The sequence below is a fragment of the Dermacentor variabilis genome, chromosome 9 (assembly GCF_050947875.1).
Source record: "Dermacentor variabilis isolate Ectoservices chromosome 9, ASM5094787v1, whole genome shotgun sequence".
In the NCBI taxonomy this organism is placed as follows: Eukaryota; Metazoa; Arthropoda; class Arachnida; order Ixodida; family Ixodidae; genus Dermacentor; species Dermacentor variabilis.
In genome coordinates this window covers 75,038,658-75,044,705 of record NC_134576.1, presented here as the reverse complement: position 1 = coordinate 75,044,705, position 6,048 = coordinate 75,038,658, and the positions used below count along the sequence as shown (strand labels likewise).

The window sequence follows — 6,048 nt, the reverse complement described above, 5'->3', positions numbered from 1 at the left end:
ACACTGCACATGTGTGCCTCCGAGGTTGTGTGGACAATTTCTGGGCTACATTTAAACGACAGCAGGAAGTTCCTTCAATGAGAAACGAAGTGAGGGCGCATGTAGTGCAGGTAACGGCTGCGCATAAAGTCAGTTAGGGTTTTAAGGCCAGTGACCGAGGTTGAAATCGTTAAAATCACACACCAGCAATAGCTTACGCAGGGTAAATTGTCCGGATCTTGAAGGCCATGCTTTTTGCTGACTACATGTGGCATAAGCGATTCAAAAGCAAGAATACTGCATGTAATTTATTTCTGCCCTAAACTATAGCACACAATATGAGCATGTAAATGTTTCTTCTTGTCTAGCAACATATGTATGCAGTTCGGCCCAAAACGGCACAAAACCTGCTGTAGTGGGTATTATTGTAGGAATCACGGAGGCCACAACAGCCGCACTATTATACAGACGGCGCTGGCAGCGCCGGTATTTTCGTATTCAACGCGACAGGTAGAATACGAAGATACGGCGTGTTGTAATTGCTCCGTCTTCAACGGTTGTTGTGCGAGCTGCATCGATGTGTTTGTTTGATCGTGTGTTATTAGGTTTGCTGTAATGAAATGAGACGTAGTTCGCGAGCACGAAAGTGCCAGAAGATGGCTTGAGTCTCGCTGTAAGCACGCCGTATGCGTGGCGCGCCAGCTAAATGTGGACCAACGATTTTCATGCCGTGGAGTGCGTTCCCTTTGTCTCCGCTGGTTGTCGTGGAAAGCTTGGTGGACGGCGCAAAGAAGTAATGCGTATTATTAGCGTGCCTCAGCTCGTCCACTACCCAGCGGCTTGTTTGCTGCAAGTAACATCGCAGACGCATCACTGGAAACTTGGAGAGCGCCTTTCGACCTCGCCGTACTGTTGAAACGGTAAGCAATCGTGCTCGCACACTACACGTGCGTTCATCCGTGTTGTGTGTGCTTCCCGTGTGTGTATAGAGTGCCTTGCGAACGTAGCAAGTGGAACACCCACGTCAACAGTGAACCCTGTGCTGATACTTGCTACGCGCTGGTTGTAAAAATTGTGTACGCAACTCTATTGCCACAGTGCGGAATTGATAATCCTGATAAGCGTTTGCTTCCGCTGAGAAAAGTTTCGGAAATCGTGTTCACCTTGTGCAGCTGTGCGTGAGCTCCCGCCTGTCTGCTAAAGTTGCATAGTAACGACCCGTCTACCTCTTAATCGATTCTTTCTTCAATGACGTTTCCTCACTTATAAATGCTTCGACGTTGTGCACAATCTCTGCTTACGAGGTTTTTGGCTAACGAACAGTTCTAGGGAAAAAAATGTAAGCCAATCACAGCTTGCTGCTAATACAGCTTTATTTCCAAGACGTGTTGACATAACTGACTTAACTAAACATGACAGGGGAACGTTGCCTATACTAAGTAATGGAAAAAACATTAAGATTAGATTGTAATCTGCTGCTGCGGCGCGTCCAAAACTATTTGATGTAGAGGTCCCTATTGTCATGACATTCGATAATTTGAAGCATTTGCTCTCTTTCTATATTAGTGCAGACATTGTTTTCATGACCTTTTTAGGTGCTGATTGCATGTTTTCACGATATCACAGCTTTATTGTGCCACTGCTATAAGCTAACATAGACCTCATTTTGTAGTGGCGAGACCGTGACCCACAACATAAACTACAAGATCGAGGAGCCCCCAGAAATGCAGACCCTGTGGATATATGGCTGCAGCAGCATGGCGTGTGATCTGGATGGTCACGTCAGGTGTGTATGAAATGTATGTGTTCCAAAAAGGGGGCTTGGTGTCATTCATGGTGAATTTTGTCAACACATTCCATACTGCAGCTTACTAAAGAGACTAAATATTTATGCAACCTTATTGAACTTGCTACCTATTTGTGTGCATAGCCATTATGCCCACATTATTGTGTTCTGTATAAAACTATACCTAACCTTTCCTGATGTTTAATATTTCTTTTGCGTAAGTTGCTTACCTGCAAGTTAAATATAATTTTTGCTTTGTACGTAGTGTATTTATGACTTTTTATTGTGGTTTTACTCTTTGAAAACTATTTCCTATGCTGTACCCCTTATTTGCATAATTTTTTTTCTGTTTGTGCTACAATCTCGTGCAGTTTTCTGTGCATGTAAGAATTCGAAGTGTAGTGGACTAAATATGTCACAGGTCTAAGCACGTAGTGTGCACACCTTTGTTTATCATTGATATCTTTACAGTTACTTCTCTGTTCCCTTAGTAACAGCCACTGCGAAATACACATTTAGTGAGCTTTAATTTCTTGAAAATTAATATGATGGTCAGTATTTCCTATGCTGCATTTACTTCAGTAGTACATAGGCACAGACTGATATGGATACCTTGTGACCTACACAGGATGCCTTTTTGGTTTGTTGCATTAAAAATGGCGGCTCACCCACATGTCTTACTATATATGTGGTATGCCTCATCGATTGCACTTGTCAATTTTTACAGTGGATGAAAACAGATGAATGTTTGTAATCCAACATGAAGCCCCGTTGTGGAAATGTACGGCCAAGTTGGATGACCATACTGGTCTTCCAACTTGGTCTCTTATACACATACGATACCGGCCAGTTTGCCCTATGTACACTTGACCACATGTGAAAGGGATACAGTATGCTGCCTGTGACACACACGCCAATTTTGATGGTATCTTTCACCGAGCAAGCCTCCCTTGCCTGCTTGCCTTTCTCAATTCTCTTGCACACTGCTGTGCATATAGGTACCCCGACAAGAAAGGCTTGCTTAGATACCACTAAATTTGTCTTGTGTCTGTCAGAGGTAGTGTAGTCTATTCTTGTGATCATGTGTATATTTGGTCAAATGTACATGCAGCAGATTGGCCGGTGCCTCAACACGTGCCTAAGACAGCACCATAATTCACTCCCCGGATCAGTATGTTCGTCCCACTTGACCATGCACCGATGGGACTGGGGCTGCACGCCAGATTTAGAGACCAACAAATTCGCTGAGGAATGCCACATAAAAAGACTGGGTCACAATCTGTTTACTGAATTGTCTGCAACCTTCGTAGGAACAAATTTGTTTGTTGCAACTAGTTTTAGGCACGTTATTTCTTGTTAAATTTTCTGCTTGACCTACAGAGCAGTTATTCAATCAATTTTCAAAGAGACATGATTAGTATAATTTTTGTTTTCTGTTTTTCACATGCCATGTTGCAAGAAGGACCCTTTTTAATTAAAACTGAATTAACTTTTCAATTGCAATTGGGAAGTCTTATCATTGCGTTTAGGATACATATATCAGTGTACATACCTGTACTAGATTAGAAACTAATTGTTTCAATAACTCAAAAAGCACGAATATACTGTGTCCATTGTATCTGACAGTGACACTGTGACTGTGTTCCAAATACCACTAATTGGCAGTTATCCATCATAATTTGCGAAAACAACTTAAAACATTATTGTTCCCCTTACAATGGATACTTACATGCATCATCATGATTGCTCAAGCTCCATGTGAGAAATTTATTATTGGCATATTAAGCATAGTACATACCAACTATGGCTAACAGTGGATGGAATATTAATTTTGTCTACCGCTCAGCAATAGAAGCCAGTAGGTCATTCCCTTCTTTTCAAAAAATTTGTTTCCTATGCACTGTGTGACGTCTGTATAGGACTCTTAGCTCATGGGTGTTCCTGCTTGCTTATCTTATAAATGGGGAATGTGTTGTCATTGCAAGATGAGATTAAGGTGTGACTAGGCTGTTGTCGTTTGGAAATGCTTTTTGTCATCAGCAATGATATTCTACTGCCAGGCACATTGGCCCAGTGCTGATGTCACAGTATCTTGGGAAAGTAAAGGTATTGTCAAAAATGATTCTCAAAAGAACTGCCGCTGTTTGGCAGAGTGGTGGGGAGGTGGGGTGTTCTGCCACTTTTCTGTTATAATTTTTTTCTGAAATACTGAAATGAAACTTAGCATAATGCTACAACTATATAGATATTTGTGGCATGTTTGTGCCTACTAATACATTATGGCTGAATGTTCATTACACCTTTTGAAAATTAATTTCAATTGTATTTTCCAGGCTCCAGCGTCGCCGTTACTAGATGGACCAAATGAGGCCAAAAACTAGCCTTTCCTCGCTCCTTTCCTGGGAAGTGAAATAGCAGGTGATCATGTAAGAATGAACTTGCAACATGTGAGCAGTAGCCAAAGCTCCATACAGGTCATGCTGGTGGTGGAATGATAAGACAAACCGCAATATTTATTTGTTTACTTGTTCACTTAATATTTATTTATTCATATCTCGTGAATACTGTGCAGTTTTTCAGCAAGGAAACAGATAAAATAAAGAAATATCATTGCATCAAAGTAAACATGTTATTTCAAAAAGCATAATTCACGTAGCACAGTACCATGATAAAACATTTTCAGACAACTAGTCTGCTTTTGATACGAATTCATGAAAACTGCAAATTTTGAAGAAACAGAGCAGTAAGGTTAACAAATCTTACTCATAACTAAAAAATTAGATCACATTTTTGTTGGACCTAATACCATAATTTAATCTGGCAAATTAGAGATACCATATGCTGCTCTAATATACAATCACTAATTTATGAGTAGATGTGCGAAACTCTCAAACATTGCAACAATTTCATGTAAGCTGTAAATTCATATATAAAGTTTGTTGACTTTAGACATAGCAGATGGAGTCTGCAGAACTGTGATATCTCTTTCTGGCACACAGACGGGGATTAGTAAGCTTCGTGGTGTTATTTTTCTTAAACCTGCCAAATAGTTCTTCCTGCAACAAGTTGAATTCTCAAGTGCCACAAACTTCAAATTAGTGCTGTGGTTGTCTCAAAAGTATTTCTGTATTTTGGATGTATTTGAGTAGGAAAATTTACAGAATTAACGAACTTGTGCTAGTTCTTTATTTTTTTACAGTTGCAAACTAAGTCCTTTTCCTTCAAGTTTTGCTATTTTCAGCAAATTTTAATAAATATTGATGGTTTTAATGTAAAACTATGATTTAAACATTTTTAAATGTATCAAACCTCATCAAATTTGATTCCATAGTTGCCGAGAAAAACTATTTTACTGTTTATGTGCATTACATAGGAGCTCCTGAGCTAAATCTCTTTTTTAGTCATTGCGTGTGTCGGTCTGGTTTGTATTTCTCACCCTAATTAGAATATTGGCTCTGATCTCAAAATTGTTTCCCTTACAATGAAATACAAGCTTTTAAACTTTGTACGATATATGCTGTACTGCTCTATGAAAACCACTGTTTGCCACATTTTTGCAGGGCCTGCCAGTGCTAATTTTACACATAAACATAGACTAATATGCTGTGTGGTTTCGGTATATGGTGTACTTATCTGTGAAAGCCATTATTTGCCACATTTTCGCAGCGACTGCCAGTGTTATTTTTGCACTTAAACAAACTAAAATGCTGTGTCGTTTCGTCAGGCTGACACAACATTGCAGTGCACATTCATATCAGTCTATTTTCTGGCTTTAGTATCCAACCGTTCAATGTGCACTGCTGGAACAGGCACTCCTTTTGCAGTTTTAATGGTATGGTTTCTTGTCCTAGTCAAGCCTGTTATTGCCAGGTGTCAACTGTAATCAAGTCTGCCACTGATTCTTTTACCTCATGTTTCGCGTGTTTGCACCACCAGCTTGACCTGAGAAGCATGTTGGCAGCTACAGTTTGCGTGTTGCAAGTTCTAGTCTGAAGCGTGTATGTCACATATATGAAGTATGTATCTAGTCTGAAGTGCAATAAACATTTCAAACTGAATACTTTGTGGTTGTAGCACCAATTATTTTGCCACTGCATTTACTGTAGTCCTTATTGCCTACAGTAGAACTTTGGTAAATTGCAAGTTCTTTACACATATCGGCCTAGCTTTTATGGGCATTTGCTTGTAGGTACTCGAAAGCAACTGCATAGAAATAGTCTATAGAATTTTGTCTTTAGCGTCTCTAAAGCAACTCGATAGAAATATTCTATAGAAATTTGCCT

General features: G+C 39.8%; 1 long non-coding RNA gene across 2 annotated transcripts; it reads left to right on the top strand.

The window, feature by feature from the left end:
- Nucleotides 1-484: 484 nt before the first annotated feature.
- Nucleotides 485-5,825, top strand: LOC142556978 (uncharacterized). Of its 2 annotated transcripts, none has more exons than XR_012822689.1 (3): nt 485-899; nt 1,652-1,778; nt 4,099-5,825. It is a non-coding gene; the product is annotated as an uncharacterized LOC142556978 (long non-coding RNA). The 2 variants fall into 2 exon arrangements; XR_012822688.1 differs by having other exon boundaries at nt 487-899; nt 1,652-1,765.
- Nucleotides 5,826-6,048: the final 223 nt, after the last annotated feature.